The sequence below is a fragment of the Rhineura floridana genome, chromosome 21 (genome assembly GCF_030035675.1).
Source record: "Rhineura floridana isolate rRhiFlo1 chromosome 21, rRhiFlo1.hap2, whole genome shotgun sequence".
Taxonomy (NCBI): Eukaryota; Metazoa; Chordata; class Lepidosauria; order Squamata; family Rhineuridae; genus Rhineura; species Rhineura floridana.
This window is the reverse complement of record NC_084500.1, coordinates 19269467-19293444: the sequence shown is the minus strand read 5'-3', so window position 1 is coordinate 19293444 and position 23978 is coordinate 19269467. Positions and strand designations below refer to the sequence as shown.

The 23978-nt window shown below is 48.7% G+C and overlaps 1 protein-coding gene across 1 annotated transcript in view; it reads right to left on the bottom strand.

The window, feature by feature from the left end:
• SEZ6 (seizure related 6 homolog) overlaps positions 1-23978 on the bottom strand; it is a 186891-nt gene that overhangs the window by 77388 nt on the left and 85525 nt on the right. The window lies entirely within an intron of this gene.

Below are 23978 nucleotides of genomic sequence, written 5' to 3'. Positions count from 1 at the left end.
ATCATCAACAGCTGCATTCCTGCCAGCTCTCCAGGAACACAAGTCCCTACCTGGTTATGTGTGCTCAAGATAAGCAAGCTATTTGTGTGGGGAGGGGAGAGAAGAGAGAGATGAGTGGAAAGGAGAAAGCCGTGGCGTTTGACCTTGTAAGCGAAGAGCAGGAACACGTGGGGGGGAGGGGAGCATGCAAAGCTTCCACATGACATGTGCCTTATCTGGTGCTGTGCATCACCAATCAGCACCAAAAAAAGGGGCAATCGGAATTCCGCAGCCCAAATTCTGCAAAGACAAAAAAGCAGATTCCGCAAAGCCAGACAGGCGACATCATCCGCGCACCTCCACATTGCAGGGCTCGTTGCGTGAGTAATGAGGGCCAAGGCCGGCGCAGGGTGCTGACATCCCACCCTGTTAACCTCTCCCTCCCTAGTCTGGCTTGGTCTCACCAACCCCCAGCGCAGGAGGCCTGCCACATGCCCCAAAGGACAGATTTCTGCAACAGAGGGGTCACCATGGAGAAGGCTCTGTTAGTGCAGCCTCTCCCTGACGACAGGCTGTCAGCCCGAGGGCTGCATTCCTTCACAGGTAAACTTTCAGGGGCGGCATGCCAGAGATGGGTGTTCATTCGGGTGTTCGTTTCCCTGTTCTGCCCTGTCTACTCTTTTGCAAGCCAGTGTGTGGACGCCGAGCCTGCCAGGCATGCGGTACGTGAGGAAGCGCCCCGGAGGGAACACTGACGCTCCTTTCCAAGCCGGTCACTTATCGCGCTTCAAGTTGGCAGGCCTCCACGCTGGCAGCTGGGCCGTCTGTCGGCTGCACAGACGGGCGAGGAACGCCAGCTGCCAGGAGCTGCCGCGTTCTCTGCTCCTAAGTAACCAGCCAGTGTTTTAAAAATAAAAAAGGGATTTCTCACTGGCACCCCCTGGGGGAGGCAACCCCCCTAACACATACAAAAAACCCAACCTGACCAGTTTGGTCCAGAGGATGAGGCGACTCCACTTGGGTAGGTGGGGCACAGTCCCCCCAAGCTCAGCCTGTGCTCAGCCAGCCCCCACCTGCCTCCCTTCTTACTCTCCTGCCTTGAGAGTTTTGCCTGTCCTTGAACTCTGACCCTGCCGCTGGCTTGTCTGGATGGAGGAGAGAGAGAGGGGCGTGTGAGTAAATCGACATTGGTTGCTCCGCCCACTTTTGCTTCTGGCCACGCCCAACAGTGGCACGTGGCCCCTAAAAGGGAATGCTGCCTTCAGGCTGAAAACGGTTCCCCACCCATGCATTGTTTGGGGAAGAAGGGGGATGGACCTTCTCAGCTTGCGGGTTTCCTCGAGCAACCCCGTCAGCTGCACTTTTGCAGAAGTCGCGACAGCCATTAAAAAAAAAAAAAAAACCTTTAAAACATGCAGCGTCTATTAAATACAATGGGGCAAATTGTTCCGAATCATTAAGTCCGAAACAGCTCTGGATTATTAACCCGAAGCTCTTCCGATGCAGAAGTAATGAAAGACACATTTATCATTTTACAAACACACACAGATAAAATTGTTGGCGTGCCCCATGCCCCATTGCCAACCCATTTATATGAGGGAAAAGGCCTCAATAATATCTGCAATTGCTGGGTGCCTGTTGGCTAGCTGGTGCCAACGGAGAAATGTCCGTGAAACGAGCTCCAAAAGAGCGGAGCATCCATTCCACAGTCAAAGGGGTATCAGAGTGTGAGTGGGTAAAACATTCAGTTAGGTTTGTGTGATCTAGGTTACTAAGTGGAATACTAATTTGCTGGAATAAATTAATCTAATTAGTTGGGGGGAGCAAATGAACTGAAGAGGAACGGAACTTGGGGTGCAGTGGTTAGAGGGTTGGACTACGATCTGTTAAGACTTGGGTTCAAATCCCCACTCGGCCATGAAACTACCTTGGGCCAGCCACCATCTCTCACCTTAGCCTACATCAGCCTTTCCCAACCTTTGGGTCCCCAGATGCGGCTGAACTACAACTCCCATCAACCCCAGCCAGCATGGCCAATGGTCAGGGATGAGGGGAATTGTAGCCAAGCAACATCTGGGGACCCAAAGGTTGGAAAAGGCAGGCCTACTTCACAGGGTTGTTCTGAGCATAAAATGAAGAGAGGGAGACCTATATACGCCACCTTGAACTCCTTGAAAGAAATCCAGTCCGGGTTTTAGTCTGAATGTTCAAGGAGCTGTCCAAAGTGCTGAGGCAGTTTTGGGATTAGGTGGGATATAATAGTAACCACAGCAAAAAGATTCATAATGAGCTGCATCTTCTATTAGCTATAAACTTAGTAGACCCATTGAAATTAATCGACATCTAATCTAGGTCTATTAATTTCAGTGGGTCTACTCTGGGTAAAATTTAGTTGGATACAACTTAATAATAATAATAATAATTTACATCAGGTGTTTTTGATGGGAGATTGCTTGCATTCTGTGACATTTAAAATTCCACATTTGCTTCCATGCACACAAATTAGTACATGCAAATTTGGGACAAACCAATGCCCCCCATTTTTTCTGCTCAAGTCAATGATCCTGGGAAAAGGAATGTCTTGGGATTCTCTCTCCATGTACAGTTGAAAAGAAAAGCACTAATAATTGTAAGCCATATACTCCCAAACAGATACAGTCACACAATTTCTTAGGAGATTTTTTTCTTTTTTGGGGGTGGGGAGCAATTCATTTTGACAGTGGCAAGACACAGCTCCCTGCCTGACACATTTTCTATTGTTCTGTCTGTAAAAATATGTGTGTATATCTTGCTTATTTATAAAGAAACCTTCATTACAAGCATTTCCCCGGGGCTGAAAAAGTCCTTCTTTGGTCTTCTTGTTTTCTTGATGCCTTGCCTGTATTTCTCCACTGAAGCTTTTGAGCTACACAAGTGAGTCCAAACATGTCCGGCAATTTGCTGTTCCGATTACTTTTGGGAGAAATACATTGCTGGTAAGACCGCCGTGCAACGACGGCAACTTTTTATCTCTGCATGTTTGTAAAAACGATCGATGCGCATTTCATTAAGTTTGTATCCAAACAGCATCGAGTTAGTAACCTAAAAGCTGTTTCACTATTAATGGTATGGAACAATGTGCAATGTTGCATTTAATAAATGTTGTGCCATTTAAAGGATTAAAAAAAATAGATGAGGTTTTGCATAAACCCGGCCTTGACTCTTTTTATTTATTTATTTCATTTATATACCACCCCATAGCCGAAGCTCTCCTGGCGGTTTTTGAACCTAAATCTTGAGTATAGCCTAGAATTATTATTTTTTTGTTGGGAGTTTATTTCCCCCAATGTATGCATAGATAAGGTTGTATCTTACTAAGTTCTGCTCAGAGTAGATCCATTGAAATTAATGGCACAACATTCATCATGCTTATTAATTTCAGTGGGTCTATTCTTAGTAAGATACAATCCATACATATATAACTTTCCTTCACTCCCCCCTATAATTTGTGATTGAGAATATTATTCCAGACCCATTGCATCCAGCAAAACTACTCTTAATGAGATGGGGACCTTTTCCAGCCTAACAGCCGCTTCCCCTGGTGCGCAGACGTCTGAGGCCCGCATACCAGCAGTGGGCATGGCTAGAAGCAAAAGTAGGTGGAGCAACAGAAGTGATGCTTACCTTTGTTGAACAAGTAGGCTACATTCAGTCATGGGGTTTATGCAACCCCCCCAACCCGTGATGGCTGGCGGGTCCATGTCAGTGGGGCAGTGGAATCCAGTCCGGGTGTTAGTGTGAACTTTCAAGGAGCTATCCAGGGTGCTGAAACCTAATCCCAAAACTGGCCCAGCACCTGGGACAGTTCCTTGAAAGTTAAGCCTAAACCTGGAGCGGATTCCAATGTCTCAGTGCCATGCAGCCAACAACATCCCCACGCACACCCCTTTGTGTGGGGTGGGTGGGAAATGTGCTTTCAATGTATGGTATATCTGCAGTCCTGGCCCATTCTGAGTAGAACTTTGTTGAAAATCACATTATCCCAGTTTGGCTTGATGCCCTCCAGATGTTTAGGATGGTAGTTCCCAACCAGCACAGCTAGGGCTGATGGGTATTGGGGTCTAGGACATCCGGGGAGGGGGGCACCAGGGCTGCCCTGAAAGGCTGAACCTTGCATTCAGAAATATCATGAAGTCCAACTCCAGTAGGACTCCATGTATGACTTCAGAGCTCTGCAGGTAGGGAGCCCATAAAGGGACAGTGTGGTATAGTGGTTAGAGAGACTAGGACCTTGTGGGAGACCAGGCTTCAAATCCCCAGCCAGCCAGGAAGCTCACTGGGTGACCTTGGAGCCAGCCAGCACCTCTCAGCCTGACCTCTCTCACAGACTTGTTGTGAAGATAAAATGGCGAGGGGGAGAGAATCAAGCACTTTGCCTTGAGCTCCTCGGAGGAAAAAAGTGGAAATGGCATCAACAAGGAAAGCGCTTGGCTACCAGGCTATATAATGATGGGTTTGGGCCATAGATATTTTGCAGAGAGAAAAGAAGAGGATGTGATATTTCTGAATTTTATACTAGTTTTCATGTTTTATTGATGCAACTTACCCTGCGATTACTTGTTTGATGAAGAGCAGAATAAAAATGAAATGAAATGAAATGAATAAATCACAGAATGACGTCCGATATGGGCCCCTGACACACATTTGCCTCTGGGGAGGGGAGGTAGTTCTCCCTGCCCATGTTCTTTGCAACACACCCAGTGACTCGGGGTGTCAGAGAATGCTGACAAAAATGGAAACAGAGCAGAAAAGGCCAGTGCTTGCTTATTTATCCCATGCATGGAATGGAAATCAATCTCACAAATACAATCACTGTTCACTATTGTCCACAAACAACACATAATTGATGATGCTTCCTCTCACCCTCCTGCCCCAAATTTGCATTCTGTTTCCTTTGCCTTTAAATGAACGGTGTGGAATGACACAATTAATTACATAAGATTCTGCAAACAGCGAGACAAACAACGTGGGTTTGGGCGGAAGATGAACTGCTGCAGAACGGAAACGGCGCTGCATGTGACGAATACGGGTGGCGTGGCAACGGATGCCTCCTACCAGAGACCCTGTTAGCAGGATGGTTGCTAGTTACACTCCATGTAGATCCATTGAAATGAATGGGCAGGACTATTTTAGGTGCGTTAATTTCAATGGGTCCAGTGTAACCTGAGTGAAACCCATAGGGTTTTTTTTTAAAAAAAATTAAAAGTGGGAGGGGAGGGAGCTGGAGAGCTGGGGCCCAGGGGCCCTGCCCCACACAACGCCCCTGGTATAGGTGCAGACACGAACATTTAAAAAAAAACACCCTGAAATATCAGACTTTGTTTTCCCAGCTCCACCACTGTGATGTTATATGCAGCGAGAAGATGACCTCATTCATTTTACTGGGCTTGGCCAGTATTTGGCTGTCGCCTCAAGACCTTGGGATGGGGTGGGATAGAAAGCAGAAAACAGGCTCATACAGCTTGGGCATTGTCCTCACACAGGCAGAGGTAGTTTGTGGCCTAGCTGAACCACAGCTGCTCACCAGACCATCCAATTTTTCTCCAGGAGGTCAAAAAGATAAACAAAGCGAAGATTCGCTCGCCCGTTCGGTCGCCCGAGCAACAACCGGTCTTGAATTGACAAGTACCTCGTACCATTCCCCCCCCCCCAGGTCAGAGCGGCATTCTTTGAGCTGATTAATATTTGAACCCTCTGGCACAGCTTGTTACCGGATTTGAATTATACATGCTATGGCACCCAGTGGGATTCGGAGCATGTAAGCCTCTCCATAATGGCTTTTCAATGCATTCAGGAAAGATTCAATGCCGGTCTTTTGCCTAAGAAGCAGCGATCTTTTCTGTGCTGGCAAGAGGTTGCACCAGTGGTGGACCCAGGCACTGGCAGATCCTCAGAAATGAATTGCTCTCGTTACATGACCCAGGACACGCATTGGCATGCGCAGGAACATTCCTATCAACTGCCTGCGCATTATTTACATGCAGGGGTTCTGATGCAGGTATACACACGCACATATACACACACATATAAGTTCCCCATGCCCCTTTGCTGTCTCTAGCTAGCTGTGTCAGGCCAAACGGAGACCGCCTGCAACTTGCTTCCAAGCGCATGGCCTATAGATATGTTGCTTTGACTGGGGAATCATCCAGAATTCCCCCTGCCCTTGCAACAGTTCTGCCAATGCAAAGCAAATCTAAGTGGCATCAGCACAGCCCTGCCACAACCAGGCCAGCTAGTAAAGAGTTTTATTATTCTTTATTTAATTTGTATTCTGCTTCATACATAAAAAGCAGTCTCTAAGCAGCTTACAGTGCTGTAAAAAAAATCAAACCAAATTGCACATTTAAAACAAGGCAAAAATTTTACAAGAAACCATCTTATACATTAACATCTTAACATTAAACATCATAAAAACCAAAATACACATTTAAGACAATAAAAAATGTTTTTTAAAAAATCTTAAAACACGAATATAACCTAAAATAACTAACATCATAAATAATAATCACTACTAACTGATTAAAACACAAATATACCAGGAAGGCAAATAGCTGACAAAATGTGTAATCTAAAATGCAGCCTATTGCATAAACTATGCAGAAGTTGATATTGTTTTTATTGTAATCTACCAACTATTGTTTTTTTCTCTGTTGTAAACAGGAAGACATAGAATCATAGAATCGAGTTGGAAGGGGCCTATAAGGCCATCCAGTCCAACCCCCTGCTCAATGCAGGAATTCAAATCAAAGCATTCCCGACAGATGACTGTCCAGCTGCCTCTTGAATGCCTTCAGTGTTGGAGAGCCCACTACCTCTCTAGGTCATTGGTTCCATTGTCGTATGGCTCTAACAGTTAGGAAGCTTTTCCTGACGTTCAGCCGAAATCTGGCTTCCTGCAACTTGAGCCCATTATTCCGTGTCCTGCACTCTGGGATGACCGAGAAGAGATATTGACCCTCCTCTGTGTGGCAACCTTTTAAGTACTTGTAGAGTGCTATCCTGTCTCCCCTCCGTCTTCTCTTCTCCAGGCTAAACATGCCCAGTTCTTTCAGTCTCTCCTCATAGAGCTTTGTTTCCAGTCCCCTGATCATCCTTGTTGCCCTTCTCTGAACCCGTTCCAGTTTGTCTGCATCCTTCTTAAACTGCAGTGTCCAGAACTGGACGCAGTACTCAAGATGAGGCTTAACCAATGCCAAATAGAGGGGAACCAATACTTCACGCGATTTGGAAATGACACTTCTGTTAATGCAGCCTAAAATAGCATTTGCCTTTTTTCCAGCCACATCTCACTGTTGGCTCAATTCAGCTTGTGATCACAGCACCGAGATCCTTCTCACATGTAGTATTAGTGAGCCAAGTATCCCCTTTACTAAGATAACGGAGTTGATGTCTGTGTATTTCAATGTTAACAAATTGTATATTTTTTCTTCCAACGAGAAGGTTTGTGTCTGTGCAGTACTGTATTCTAATTTTTTGTAAACCCATTGGAGCGGTACATTAATTTAAAAATAAATAAAATAAAGCTCTGCACAGCCCAGTACTCTGTTCCCAACAGAGTTCAGCCAGCTTAATTTATGTCCTGCCCTTCAAACAGAGTTTATCAGGGTGGCTTATGTAACTCTCGCTAAAATAACATCATTACCCCCATCCCTATGTAAACTGCTTAGAGGTTTTCTATCAAGAAAGTATATAATTTTTTGTTCAATAAAATATATAAATTAAATACAAACGAATGTAATGAAGCATCCTACAATCAAACAATAAACTTCAGGAAGCCTCCCTCTTATTTGACTCCAGCAGCAGATGCTCAAAGGTAGACTACATCTGAACCAGGAGGCTCTATATAGATATCTTGATAAGCAGCAACCATTGATAGGACTTATCTTCCCTGAAGTAAAGAACAGGAGAGACAGGTATTTATACCAGGCCTAGCCAATCCAGAGGAAGAATACTGCCGCCCAATCATAGGGGCTGAAGTTGCACTTGCTCCTTATCCCCTTTTCTGCCTGAAGGGGGCGCTGAAGCCTGAGCACACACAACCTACTCAGTAGCTAAGAGGTTGAGCCCCAGAGTGTCCGACACCCTCCCTCCCAAGACCTCAATGAATAGCAAAGCTCGCACCCTGCGCATGCTCAAATGAACTCTTGAGACTGAAAACAGACTTCGGGGGGGGGAGGCAACGCTTGCAAATCCAGCCCTGCTTTTCAGGGTGATTGTGCCTCTCACCTCCCCATCATCAGCTTGATCCACCCCCCCAAATCACACCCAACATGGCATTGTGGTCTCTATTTATCCATGCACATATTTTGCCTGGCAGTTTTGAAATCTCTGGAAGACTCACTGGAAGGGTCCGAGGGAAGACAAATGCAAAAATATTTGTGCAGGAGAGGGGTCTGTCGGCAAGCGACAGGACTCCCTCATTTTGGGAGGTGGATTGCGGACCCATTTTGGACAATAAAGGTTCTCTCTCTCACACACACATACACACCCTTTCTGTCTGTTTCCCTTCGTTTTGTAAACCAGAGCCGCGAGGGAGCCTTGTTATGTAGGTTTATCCCCCGGCCTGCTCATTTCCAGAGCTGAACCCATTACTGTGCTGTTTATGGGCAGCGTTTCAAAAGGCAATCTTTCAATCGGGCGTGTTTAAAGAATTGATTGGAGGCCAAATTACCTCGTCTCAGAGTAACAGCACATTATCTTCAGTGTTTAAGGGCTTCTCACTCGCTGTCGCTCTCTCCGGCTGCCAGAGGGCTGGCCACAGCCTCTTTGGGGCTCCTGGAGATGTTGGGGTTGAGCTGAGACAGGCTCAGAGCCTGCCCTTTTGACAGCTGTGCGTCCTCTTGGTGTCAGCAGAACTCACCCTTGGAGAATGCCCAGAGCTGAGCCCCCAGAAGGGCAGTGCTTGAACTGGAGCAGGGTGGTATAGTGGTTACAGGGGGGGAGGTTCCCTGACGATTGGCCACGCTGGGGCTGATAGGAGTTAGATGTTGTCAGATTCCGACTGGAGGGCACTACATTGGCTGGGCTTGGTTAGAGCGTTGGACTGGGGCCTGTTAGATCAGAGTTCAAATCATCACTCAGCCGTGAAGTTCGCAAGGTGAAGTTCACTCTCAGCCTAACCTGCCTCAAGGAGCTGTTGTGAGGGCAAAAATGGGGAGAGATGCCTACACCACCTTGAGCTCCTTGGAGGAAAAGGGGGGGATTAGAAATGTCTGAAATAAAATGTATACTGAAGACCATCAAGCAGAGGCTTGAGGACAATTTATACCAGGCTCACCTGGCGAAGAAGATTCTGGTTGTTTGTCAATCTGTTGTTGTCCATGACTCAGACATCCCTCCAGTGATCAGAGGAGGGGCCAAACAACACAAAGAATGAGTTGGGGATGCTGTAGCCCTCCAGATATTGTCGACTACAACTACCATCATCCCTGCCCAGGCGTGTAGTCGTCCTGGGTCGCGGGTGGTCATAGATTCCTTATTTTGGGGGAGCAGGGTCCCTATGTGTGAGCCAATCAGCATAAAAGGGGAGCACGTTAGCCCCTGAGAAGAGTCTTCTCACTTGGCTAACAACATTTTGAGAGTGGCAGGGCAGAAGGCAAGGAGGCCAGACAGCAGGTGGCACCAGAGCCAACAACAGACAAAGCCAACTAACCCGAGTTCTGTCCCAATCCACCTCCTCCCGGCCGAGTTCTACAAGGGCAACACTGGGATTAGAGGGGGAGGGAGGAGGAAGACAGCAACCTCTGGGCTGGCTGTAAGTAGGAAGGCAAGCAGGTGGAGGCAAGCTGGGGGCAGATGGAGGTTGGTGGGGCAGTACCCTCTTTGCCCCGATGGAACAGCCTCCACTGGCAACCGGTGGTCTCCTATCATGCCACAATCAGTGGCAGTGGGCAGCTTCTGGCCGTCAGGAAGAGGACTAGTCTTGAGCTCACTGGAGGAAAGGTAGGCTATAAATGTAATAAGCAAGCAAGCAATACTTTGAGGTGGAGCAATACTTTGCTGGCTGGGCTTCTCTTGCGGCCGCAGCTTGACTTTGCAACCAGCCGACCCAGTGACCTGTCCGTGAGCCTGACCGCCTGCGTCCTATTTGCGTTTGGCTGGAACATCAGAACACCACAAGAGCCCGGATGGCTCAGGCCAACGGGGGCCCATCCTAGTCCAGCCTCCTGTTCAGCCAACCAGAGGCCCACATGGGATGCCCCCAAGCAGGACCCCTGCCCAAGAGCGCTCTCCCCCTCCGGCAGTTTCCAACCACTGCTATCAGTAAGGATCCTGCCTCTGACCATGGAGACAAAACACAGCCCACACGGCTAGTAGGCATTGATAGCCTTCTCCTTCAGCCTGGAACTGGGCACAACCCCTGGCCTCGCCTCCTCCTCCTCCTCCTTCCTCTTCCATGCTCGGAGAGGCTTTGAGGCCTTTACCCAGTGTCTCCAGTAGTGGCTCCTTAGCTTATGGCTCAGCTGTGGTTCCTGGCTCAAACCCTTGCCGCCTGGCACCCCTGGCTGGAAAGAGTCCAGTGGGGAGGCAAGAGGGCAAAATCCCCGGTACAAATGTGGACAATCTGTCAGCACAAATGTCTTCATCTCCCAGCGCCTCAAGGCTTGGTTGTCTATCAACTGCCAACACATTTGCTGCAGCCTGAAGGCTCTAGAAATCCAGGAGGGGGGCTTGTTTCCTCCCTCGCTCTCTCATTTCAGGGAATTAAACGCACTTAACACCAGCTCTTTAAAAGAAAACAGCCTAGCATTTCCCACATCTTTGCTAATGGCTGGGGATGGCGGGGGGGGGGAGCTCGGGGAGAAGAGGACTCAACATTTTTCCTGCTGCGGCAGCCTCCTCGGAGATCATTCAACGATGAATTTGCATCCGCGCGCAATCCCCCAACAGTCCCATGAGAAAGTGAAGACGTGGAATGTGCAGCTTCATAGAGATGGGGTGGGTCGGTGGGTAAAACGTGCTGGTATGTGTACTAGGAAACCCGGCTTGGGTGGCTGGTGGTGGTGGGGTCAAAGCAAACCATCAAACCAAACCAAAGCCAAATCATCTCCAGCTGACTGCTTCCCTCTTCTGCCAGCCTTCAGGGCAACCTGAAATCTAGTCTGCAGACCGAAGCCTCCCTTCAGTGCTGGACAATCTACTGGGGATGCAGAAGGCCTCACAGTTCAATCCCCAAAGGCATCTCCAGGGAAAGGCTGGGAAAGACCCCCTTGTCCGAAACCTTGGACAGCCGCAGGGCCAACGCTCTCAGTAGAGGGCCGCTTCCTACTTAATTCAGCCTTTAAATTCAGCCTGTCCCATCACCTGCTTACCTGATCCTGGGACCTCCCGCGTGCAAAGCAGGTGCTCTCTGCCCGAGCTATGGGGCAAGACTTTGGGGCTTGAAACTAGGGCCTGCTGCATACAAAACAGGTGCTCTGCCATTGAGTTATGGCCTCTCCTTGTGAGCAAACATAGGAAGCTGCCTTATCCCAGGCTGTTCATCCATCTAGCCCAGTATCATCTGCTGTGACTGGCAGCAGCAGCAACTTTCCAGGGGCTCCGCAGAGATGCTTCTTCCCCATCACCTGTCATCCGACCTCTTTTAACTGGAGATGGCGGGCATCAAACCTGGGACCTTCTGCATGCTCAGTCCCTGAGCTGCAGTCTCCGTCTATATGATGCCAGGTGACGACAAAGCATCCATCTAGCTCAGTATTGTCCACTCAGACTGGCAGCAGCTCTCCAGGATCTCAAGCAGATAAGGGGCTTTACCTGCCCTTGTCCTTTGTGAACCATTTTCCAATGGAGAGCTCAGAGGTTGAAAACTGGGACTTTCCCCAGCAAAGCAGGCGCTCTCTGCCCTTGAGCTATGGGGCAGGCCTCCTTCTTCAAATGGCAGGACCCAGAGCCCTGCAGGCATGTTCCGCCTCAGCCTTGGGGGTTTCCTCCACAGCATGGAGGATCAGAAGCACCTTGCCATTTTCCTTGTAGCTGCAAAGCACCTTTGTTTGCGAGAGAAGGGCCATTTTTACCTGGAGGGCAGCCGTGACTCAGAGGTGAACCCTGGCTCAGGAGGTCACAGAGTCAACCCCGGGCGTGTGATCAGCCAGGGCCTTCAGGCCAGGAATGGTGAGGTATGTGTGATGCATTTCCCTGCACCAGGCCACTCTAGTGGAGAAACCTTGCAGTCTCTGACCAACAGGTGAGGCCGGGCGACAAGCTAGCCAAACAGAGCTGTCGTTTGCCATTTGATTTCCTGATAACATACGTGGATTCCTTTACATTCTTTTCTCCTGAAGTCTTCAGCCCCGGAGAGAAAAAAATCACCCACGTCTCTCCTTGCCATCACACGCAAACCAATTTTATTCCTGCCACCATCCCTTCTGGAAAGCCGAACCTTGCACCCGCAAGCCCCCCTTCTCTCCAGACAGCCTTGCCTACCTTTAATCTGGCGCCGGCGCCAGAGAATGACACATGCCGTGTTTAATTAACTTTATTGATATTCAGAAATTAAGAGAATGACTAAAGGTAATTGCTCATTAAAAATCATTAAACTGACGCAGCAGGCATCGAGAAGCCTAACCCCCCTGTTTCTTCCAATTAAGGCAACCCTCCTTTCTCTGGCTTTTTTGCCCCAGAGCTTGTCAGTGGGAAGTGGGGCTGGCCTTACCCCACAGAGGGCCAGTGCCGACACATCCCTCGGGGAGGAACAGCAGCCGGCTGGATGAAGGCACGGATACCAAAAGAATGGCAGGGTGCATGGATGGCTAAGCAGCAAAGGGAACACAGATTGCTCTGTGTCACTGCATTCCACGGCTTGGAGACTGACAGGTGAATTCATGTCCTCACTCTCTTGTCACCGTTGTTGTTGTTGCTGCTGTTGCTGTTGTGTTTTAAGGGGTGTTGTGGAAATTTACCGCAACCCCCCTCCCACAGATTTCCAAGAGAGCACTACAGAAAAAAATGTGTGGCTGTGTGTATTGCCAGGGACGGGGTTTCCGGGCGTAGCATTTAAAAGTAAAACTTCTGTGCCCACTTCATCCACATTCAACCCCGGAAATGCTGGATGTTGCACGTTGTAGGCAATTCTGCAAACCAAATTAACATCCCGCGGAATCTGAGCCAAGGCCAAGGGCGTAGCCACAGGGGTGGATGAGGTGGGTGGGTAGGAGGGTCCACATGAACGTTCAGCCTACTGTACAAAGGTAAAATTCAAATTTGTTGGCCCTGCCCGCCACTGGCATGTGGTCTCCAGAAGGTTGCCCAGAAAAGCATGCGCCCTCAGGCGGAAAATGCCTCCCCCCGGTATAAGAGAAGGAAGCAAGGAAGGCCAAGATACATTTACCATGAGCAATTAGGATGAGGTGTATTTTCCTCCCACATCAGTGGAAATGGTACCATAATCATCATCACCATCATTATTACTACTACAAGCTAGATTACTGTAATGCACTCTATGTGGTGCTGCCCTTCAGGTTGGTCCCGAAGCTGTAGCTGGTGCAAAATGTGGCAGCGAGACTACTCACTGGGCAGGGTATCACTAACATGTCACCCTGCTGCTGAAAGAATTGCACTGGCTGCCTATTAGCTTCTGGGCCAAGTTCAAGGTTCTAGTTTTGGTGTACAAAGCCCTACATAGCTTGGGATCAGGATACCTGAAAGACCGTCTTACCCCTTGTATACCCAGCTGATCACTATGCTCTGCAGGTGAGGGCCTCCTGCAGATACCATCTTATCAGGAGGTCTGTTCTGCACAACAAAGGAAGCAGACCTTTAGTGCTGTGGCAGCGGCCCTTTGGAATTCCCTCCCCTTAAATATTAGACAGGCACCATCTCCGTTGTCTTTTCGGTGCCTACTGAAGACCTTCCTCTTTCAACAAGCCTTTTAAGTAGAGACCTTATCCCAGTCTGCGTCTGTGTTGGAATTGCTTTTTAAGATGTTTTTAAAGCTGTTTTTTTTAAAAAATATGTTTTTAAAGGTGTTTTGTTGTAATATATTTCAAAGTCTGTTTCTATGATGTTTTAGAGTGTTTTTAGTGCTTTTGTTTGCCGCCCTAGGCTCCATATATATATATAGCTCAGGGTAGTGTACACAGTTCTCCCCCTGCTCCATTTTCTCCTCACAACAACCTTGTGATGTAGATTAGGCTGAGACACAGTGACTGGCCGAAGGTCACCCAACGAGGTTCCTGGCCGAGTAAGGATTTGAACCCTGGTCCAACACTCTAACCACTAGACCACACTGGCCCTCTTACACCAAGGACAGACAACGCAGTGCCCTCTGAGTGTTACTCCAGCTCCCACCACCCCTGACCATTGGCCATGCTGGCTGTTGGGACTTGGAGACCAACAGCATCTGGAGGGTAGCACATTGGTTTCCCCTGAGTAACATGGATGTCACTCCAATGTAATTTGCTCCTGGAAGGCTAGTCCAGTTAGTATTGCTCTCTCCTAAGAAAGATTGGAGGAAGGAAATCTGTGAAAACCTCACACAGGCCTAGAAACTTGAGAGTGGTTGCAGCAGGAAGATGACGGGGAGAGGGGCAAGGGGTGGTAGAGGAGGTGGATTGGGAACCGGAGGCTAAAAGGAAGGGCAGGAGACAGGAGAAAATATGGCGGGAGGAGGGGAGGGGGATCAGAGGGAGATGTGTGTGTGTGTGTGAAGCCTCTAGTAGGGCCAGAAGCTCAGCAGGAACATTTGACAGGAAGGGTTGGCGGAGAGAGGCTGCCTAAGATGGGAGGGAGGGAGGGAGGGAGGGAAGGGAGACTGACGGCAGACTGTGCCCAAGACAACCCAAATTGAAATGGAACAGACTCAGCCCCAGCGCATCCTTCACAAATTAATCCTCAGATTAAGCTAATGCGGCGTTGACTGTTCCGCCTTATCTGGTCCCAGCCACACTGCCGGAGATGACGAAATGAACCCTGCTGCTTCTCTTGCCCGCTGCGTCCCCTTCCCAATGATCGCATCCCAATTTATTTCCTTAAAGCAACCGTGGAAGTTGCAGGTGCCTGCTCGTTTCTTGGGGCCGCTGCTGGGCAAGTTGAGGTGGGGAGGGGTGGCGGCCCTTGCTTCGGATTCCGGGCCCTCCAACCACCTGGCCCCTGGCCTAGCCTGGAGGCACAAAAATGGTCCACCTGACTGTGTTTTGCTTCCAATGAGAACAGCTGGTATCTGACTTGGTATACTGTCTTATATTGAGTCATACCGTTGGTCCATCTAGCTCAATATTGCCTACACTGACTGGCAGTGGCTCTTCAGGGTTTCAGGGAGGGGACATTCCCAGCCCTACCTGGAGATGCCATTGGGGATTGAATCCTGGAAATTCTGCATGCAATGCACCAGCTCTATCACTGACCTGTGGTCCTTAAACTCAAAATACAGTAAGGTTCCAGTCCTCATAGTTCTGAACTAAGGGCTGATTTAAATAGGAAGCTTCTGTAGCGCTGTGTGTAGTTGTGTTGCTGAATTTCGTTTAAAAAACAGCTTCCTTATACTGAATCAGACCATCTAATTTGGTACTGCCTACACTGATAGGCAGCAATGGGTCTCCAGGACTTCAGACAAGGGGACAATTCCCAGCCCGACCTGAGGACTTCTGCAGGTGCTCTGTCACTGACCTGGAGCCCTTCCGTTTCCAGGGGTGCTCCTTCTCCCTGGGAGATGCTAACGCCATCCTTTCAGGGAGGGCATCAGCAGTAGGAAGGAGGTGGATGTCAGAAATGAGCAGAACAGAAAAGTCATCTAAGTGAGCAGGGAAGTGGAGGGCACCAAAGCAACTGTGGCCATACAAGAGGAAAAAGCTCCCCCCCCCGGATTCTAGGCTGCTTGACCTCAATTAACCAGGGTTAGCTTTGCTTCAGCTGCCTGCCGCTAGTGAGGGGGGGGGAGGCGCAGCAGTGATCTCCTTGACTGCCCTCCCCAAACACAGTGTGGAAGCAACAAAGGCTGATTCTGGATCGTATCTGCGGATAGACGGATGGCGGAGAGGCTGCCAAAATAGGGCAACGGCTAGATAACAAAGAAAAGTGTTCTCCAGATGCCGGGAGGAATGGGGGGGCCATTTGGTCGAGTTCACATTTGACTGCGAGATGCCCCAGTCCTCCCGCACTTCCTCAAACAATAGGGCAGCTATCCTCCCAAATTCGCACGTGCAATGCCATTCTTCAAACCAAAAAAGTGCATGACAGTGCACATCTTAAGGGGAAGGTGTGCGTCAGGAGGCATATCTTTCGTGAGAAATAACATATAACAAAGCCTCATTTGTCAGGGACAATTGCTTGCAAAAATGTGTGTATCAGGGGGAAATTTGCACTAAAATGTTGATGTAGATTTTCATGAGGACTTAAAAAAAAGAATTTGCAAACGGATGCAAAAATGTGGAGAACCAAACCAAAGACTGGAAAACTGAGAAACTGAAATAAATCAAAATGGACAGATTCGTCCATCCCTACTCACAGAAAAGGGAATTTCCGCATTTTCAGCTTCAATCCTCACCAAGAAAACCTCTGCTTCTACAATACCTATGAATGGCACACAAACTTATATGTACTGGTATTCCTGCAGCTTTTCAAAGATGCACCTGTTTCCCTTGATCTCTTGGCCTGAGCCTCCTGTTTTAATTGCCGCGTTGTTTGATTGCATATTTTAATTACAGTTGTTTATTTTATGGTTTTTAAAGGGATTGTCGCCTCACAAATTTTAATGATGGAGGTTTACAGTTCAGTCTTTGCTTAGCTGGCTTCTAGACTTTGGAAACAGCTTGGGAACTTGCTTTGGCATTAAGCAGTATATAAATTAAAGAATAGCCATCAATCTCTTTTAACCTGAGCGGCAGGTAGTCGTCTTCACCTTAGCCTTTGGGCGGAAGGCTGGGATAAAAACTTAATAAAAAAAAGTATCATGATGAACAAGTTTACTCTGAGGAGGACTTAGCTGAATACAACTGATTTGAATGCAATTCATATTCAGCCGGAGCTAATCTGATTTAGGCCTCATCACACAAACACACATACGTACAAGTTCATCTGACTATACAGATGTGTTTTGCTTCATCAAGTTTTTAGGAAATTGTATTGAATGTTATACAATTTATTGTATTGAATGTATTGAAATTGTATTGAATGTTAATTTATGTAACTTTAAAGTCAACAATGAGGACCTTGAACTTGTCAAGGATTATCAATACCTCGGTACAGTTGTTAACCAAAATGGAGAGAATAGTCAAGAAATCAGAAGAAGGCTAGGACTGGGGAGGGCAGCTATGAGAGAACTAGAAAAGGTCCTCAAATGCAAAGATGTATCGCTGAACACTAAAGTCAGGATCATTCAGACCATGGTATTCCCAATCTCTATGTATGGATGTGAAAGTTGGACAGTGAAAAAAGCGGGTAAGAGAAAAATCAACTCATTTGAAATGTGGTGCTGGAGGAGAGGTTTGTGCATACCATGGACAGCGAAAAAGACAAATAATTGGGTGTTAGAACAAATTAAACCAGAACTGTCACCAGAAGCTAAAATGATGAAATTGAGGTTATCATACTTTGGACACATCATGAGAAGACACGATTCACTAGAAAAGACAATAATGCTGGGGAAAACAGCAGGGAGTAGAAAAAGAGGAAGGCCAAACAAGAGATGGATTGATTCCATAAAGGAAGCCACAGACCTGAACTTACAAGATCTGAACAGGGTGGTTTATAACAGATGCTCTTGGAGGTCACTGATTCATAGGGTTGCCATAAGTCGTAATCAACTTGAAAGCACATCACACACACACACACACACACACACACACACTGAATATTATTGTATTCTTACTGTTTGATGTCAGTGGGGCAGTGAATCCACTTCAGCACCTGGGAGAGCTCCTCAAAGGTTCGGACTAAAACCTGAAGTGGATTCACGGCCACAGTGACACAGTAGCCACCAATCTCCACTATTGACACTTGAAGAGGCCACCAAGCCTGGCCTAGGAGGGAAAGCCTTGGGGGACCGCATTCTTCCCTCAGGGCTAAAGTTCCTCAACCCCTGGCCTATGGGGAAGAATGCCCCATAATCCAATCCAAACTGCCTCTGTTCTCCCTCCTCACAGGAATGAACTGCTCACTCCAGTGTGACAGTTTCACAAACAGAAATCCCACCTCTTCCAGGATAACATGTATTTCCTCCAGGGAGACACAGAGTGAGGGTTGAGCCTTTAATATTGTGGAAGAACAAATGCAAGGCTTCCTGTTGAGCTGGGAGCATGTTAGCTAGTGCCAGGACTCAGCTGCAGAACAACAGCAAGCACGGGATCAACCCTCTCTCGGACCATGTCCAGAGCAAGGCCGGATTCAGCACGAGGCTAAATACTCGACAGGAGTGCCACCCCACCCCCCGGCAAACTGGAGTCTGCTTTACCGCTGTGGAGTCATGAGAACCTCGAAGGAAAGCATTTCAGCCACTGAGAAGGCAGCGGAGCATCCGGCTCTGTCCTTAGAAGAGGAGCAAGCCTGAGCTGCAGGGAATCCCCAGGGGGCTGCTGGGCAAGGAATTCGGGAGATGAGAGGAACTGTAAGGAGCTGTCTTATCCCATGTTGGGCCACTGGTCCATTGAGCAAATTACTGTCAACACTGGCAAGTGCGTGTGTGAACCCACTTACAGTTCATTAGCAGCAAGAAGAAAGCGTCTTGCACATGCTCAGAAGCCTTGTTTTTGTTTTTACATTATTATTATTATTATTATTATTATTATTATTATTATTATTATTATTATTATTATTATTATTATTGGTTGTATTCAACATAGCACCGTGAACGCTCCATCAGCCAAAGATTTCTCCTCGCACAGCAGAATGTTCCCCCTCTCGCCTCCCCCCCTAAATCTGTTCTGGAGTTTCCCCAACCCTCTGGAGCATGTTCAGGGCTGGTGCTGAGCACGATGGGGGAAGTCCCATTGGGCTGGTGCTGGTGCATGAATTTCACTGAATATTGTCCGTAGTTTTTAGGGTCATAGGAAGCTACCTTATGATGAATCAGACCACAGGTCCACCTAGCGGGGGCGGGGGCAAGGAGGAGAGGCTGCCGCCTGGATGCAAAGTTACTCCAGGCAGTTCCGACCCATCAGCAACCCCTAATTTATACCAAATGGCAGCAGCTGTGCAGGTTTTCAGACTGAAGTCTTTCCTTTGTAGAGGGCAGGGTGGCCCTGTGCCCCTCCCAGCCTCTCTTCGCACTGGGCTGATATCCTGATCCTCTGCTCAGCAACTGAGAGGCAAACACTGTGCCTCTATCAACCTGAGCACTATATTGCCAGGAAGGTGACTAACAGATGCCTCGAATCACCTTTCCACCAGTATCACTCTCAAGGAGGTGGAGAGACACGCCCTCCCCAAAGGGATCAAGGGGGACGTGCGTGCGATGACATGTGCTAGAGAGGTAGCTTCTCACGTGAACCATTTTGCCTTGCCCATGAACCACAGCTCAGCGGCAGATTGGATTCCTGCATTCAGCAAGGGGTTGGACTTGATGGCCTTATAGGCCCCTTCCAACTCTACTATTCTATGATTCTATGAGAGCCTCTGCTTTGCATGCAGAAGGCCCCAGGGTCAATCCCCAACTGCATCTCCAAGTACAGCTGGGAAAAGACCCCTGTCTGAAACTCCAGAGAGCCACTGCCAGCCAGTGTAGCCAATACTGCGCTAAACGGACCAAGGGCCTCACTCTGGATAAGGCAGCTTCCTACGTTTATTTATTTATTGATTTGATTTCTGGCCCACCCTTTCTCCCGGTAGGAGCCCAGGGCAGCAAACAAAAGCACTAAAAACACTTTAAAATGTCATAGCAACAGACTTTAAAAGATATTAAAACACAACTATTAAAAACATGTTCTTCTTTCAAACCTCTCTTGAGAACCATAAGGAATGGAATCTTACTTTATTTTTAGGGGAAAGGTCGTCACTTGGCAGCAGAGCACATGCTTTGCCAGCAGAAGGTCCCCGGTTCAATCCCCAACTGCATCTCCAGGTAGGGCTGGGAATGTCCCCTGCCTGAAACCCTAGAGCTGCTGCCAGTCAGTGCCGACAGTGCTGAGCTGAATAGACCAGTGGTCTGACTTGGTATAAGGCAAGTTCCTATACCAACACCTTGTCACCGCTCTTCTCCCCTTGGTAACATCCACCTGAGGCAGACGCCTCACTCTGGTTAATGATAGAGCCGGCCCAGATCCCTCCAGGAATCTCACAAGAAGGACGAGAGAATCTGTTTTTTTTTGGGGGGGGGGAGGAAACAAAGTCCTTCCTCTCCCTGCAACCAACCCCCACCCTTGCTCCAGGGAGCCGCTCCACAGGAACGAGAGTGCCACTCGTAAGCTCTCAAGGAGGAAGATGAAGCACTCTCCCCTACCCCTTTAGCAAGATTAATTACGAGGCGCCTGGCCCAAGCTAAAAATACAGATATCTCTGGAAAGCTGTAATTTTCATGCACTCAGAGCAAAAAGAGAATCTCAGGCTGCCAGCGCAACGCATTCCCTTGCTGCCACCCCCGCCTCCCAGCCGCCACAGGAAAACCGCTTGCAGGCTTGCTGATTTTCCAGGAGGGATGGGGGGGGGGAGAGGTTCGGTTCAGCTCGCATTTCTAGGCAAACCTGCCTAGTTTGCCCTTTCCGAAAACTGACACCCAGCCGTTCTTCAAAATCCGCACTTCTCTGATTTTTGCAAGGCTCTTCTCCAGACAAGTAATAACATGCACAAGAATGTGGAGACGAGGGGAAAGTTTGCATTAGAAATGCATCTGTTGGCAAAAATATTGCCCAAAATGCATAATGTGAGGGGAAATAGCTTTGCTATTGGGGGAAATTGCATTGAAAAATGGGTGTATATGGAGAAATGTACCCCCAAATGCAGATGAATTCTCATGAGGACTTTAAAAAAAATAAATTGCAAACTGATGCAGAAATGTGAACAGCTGAGCTTAAAATGGAAGGATTCACCCGTCTTTAATTGCCAGAGGGCTGATTCCTTTTAGGTGCTACAGGGACCTGCATTCATCTGCTGCTCATCTTTGGAGGCAGTGCAATCCCCCCTCTGTCCTAGGAGAAAACAGTGGCATTCTTGGGAACAGTGGTCCTCACACCTTGGTTCATTATCCAATCTCCTTACTGAGCAAACACATGACTTACTAAGTTGCCCTTCACATGACCACGGTAGGCACAAATGCTTTACTGCATCCTTCTGTCCCCATCAAAGAGACTTCCCTTGGACACGTTTGCTTCCAGGCAAAGACAGATCCACCACTAACCAAGTAGCAGCATTTGCTCTGGCAACTAAGAAAATATGAGCCAGTCCTCAAAAAACGTATGCTTGACACCTGCATATGTTTCTCTAGAGCAGCCTTTCCCAACCAGTGTGCCTCCAGATGTTGTTGGACCGCAATCCCCATCTTTCCTGACCATTGGCAATGCTGGCTGAGGCTGATGGAAGTTGTGGTCCAACAACATCTGGAGGCACACTGGTTGGGAAAGGCTGCTCTAGAGGGGCAGTGCATGATTTAGCCCTGGGGCTTGATGGGAGCTGGAATCCAGCAAAAGCTGGTGGGTAGCTATGGGTTCTCCATCAAGGCTAGACCCCACAAGTGGGGAAGGCGTGGCCCTACGGATGATGGACTCCAACTCCCAGCACAGGATGCTAGACCAGCGGCACCAGTCAGTCAGGGATTATGGGAGCTGGAGTTCAAAAGCATCGGGAGGGCAGCAGGCAATGGAGGGTGGTCCACTGGAGCAAATGGGGCAATGCCCCACCAATGCCAGTCTGCTCCCAGCCAGCCTCCACCTGCCTGCCTTCTTACACCCAGCCCAAGAGGTGGACGCACCTGCCAACGTTCTCCTCCTCTTTATTCTGAGTGTCGCCCCTTGTAGGACTCATCGGGAAGGAAGAGGGGGACAGAGCTAGGATTTGCTGGTTCCTCCTGTCATTGGCTCTGACTCTGCTCATTGACTTTGGCTCCATCTATTGTCTGGGCTCCCTGTTTTCCACCCCACCAGTCCCAAAGGACAGCCACCCACCCCTGGCACCAGGTTGGCTGCCCCCAGATTAGAATATGTGGCACTTGTCAAGCGCCTGAAGAGCTGTCACACAGAAGGCGGCAAAGGTGCCGTCTCTGCTGCCTCAGAGGACAGGACTAGATCCAGCGGACTTCAAGTTAGAGGAGGGTGTTGGGGGGAAACGCCTCGATGGCAAAAGCAATTTGACAATGGAACCCATTTCCTAGAGGAATGGGTGTGCTCTCCATCGCTGGGGGGCTTCAAGCTGGGGATGCTCTAGCAAGACCCCCTCTTCCAGCTCTGCTGTCTGACAATTGCATTCCTCCAACTTTGAAAGAGTTTGTCCAGCAGCGGGCTTCGAAAGCAGGGTGTTTAAATGGATCACATTTTTCTGCTTTTCTGGAACGCTCAGGGGTGTTTAATAGAATGTTCAGCTTCACTAGGGATCTGGCTGTACTTATTGCAGAACGACGACAATTCTCAGACATGTTCAGCGGTCTTTACTCTCTGGATGGAGACGGTGGGATGGAAGGCAGAGAAATGTGCGGGCCTGTCCTCCACCTGTGCACATGCATGGGCATGTGCGACACTGGCATCGAGATGCAGAGACTTCCTCCCCTCCCCCTCAATGTACCATCAGAGATTTAACTCCACGGGAGGAAAATGCATGCCTGGTAGGCAGAAAGGCCATAACGCAGCATGAAGAAGGCCCCAGTTTCAATAACCGGCAGCATCTTCAGGTCGGCCCAGGAAAGACTCCCTGTCTGAAACCCTGGAGAGTAGCTGTCAGTCACAGAATCACAGAATAGCCGAGTTGGAAGGGGCCTATAAGGCCATCAAGTCCAACCCCTGCTCAGTGCGGGAATCCAAGTCAAAGCATTCTCAACAGACGGCTGTCCAGCTGCCTCTTGGTAGAGCAGAGTTCTTATGAGTAGCCCACTACCTCCCTAGGTCATCGGTTCCATTGTTGCACCGTTCTAACAGGAAGTTTTTCCTGATGTCCAGTCAAAATCTGGCTTCCTGCAACTTGAGCCCATTATTCCGTGTCCTGCACTCTGGGATGATCGAGAAGAGATCCCAGCCCTTGTCTGTGTGACAACCTTCCATGTACTTGAAGAGTGCTATCATATCTCCCCTCAGTCTTCTCTTCTCAAGACTAATACCAGCTGCCACTGTGGGATAGTCCAAACACCACTGCGATGGCACAAAGAGCCCCGGCAGAGGCTGTGGTGACACCAGCATTGGACTTTTCAGGCAGGCGACCAGGGCCCCACAGCAGAAGGGCCCCTATAACTTAGCAGAAGGACTTGTGGGTCAGAAGAGCAGACTGTGCCCCCTCCAGCAGCAGAATAAGCAGGTCCCCCAAACACAGCAGAGCTGGCTTACCACATTTTGAAGTAAGCAAAGTCATACACGTTACGATCTGAAGAGGCAGTCTCCATGAGGCCATGACGTCCAGAGTATGAAATGACCAAGCCACACCACCGGGGAGAGGGAGATGCCAGCAAGCTAGTGGAGGCTGCTTCATTAGAGCAAAGGGGGCACTACCCCACCAACCTCAGTCTGCGCTCAGCCAGACCCCCTCTGCCTGAACATAAGAACATAAGAACATAAGAAGAGCCTGCTGGATCAGGCCAGTGGCCCATCTAGTCCAGCATCCTGTTCTCACAGTGGCCAACCAGGTGCCTGGGGGGAAGCCCTCAAGCAGGACCCGAGTGCAAGAACACTCTCCCCTCCTGAGGCTTCCGGCAACTGGTTTTCAGAAGCATGCTGCCTCTGACTAGGGTGGCAGAGCACAGCCATCATGGCTAGTAGCCATTGATAGCCCTGTCCTCCATGAATTTGTCTAATCTTCTTTTAAAGCCATCCAAGCTGGTGGCCATTACTGCATCTTGTGGGAGCAAATTCCATAGTTTAACTATGCGCTGAGTAAAGAAGTACTTCCTTTCGTCTGTC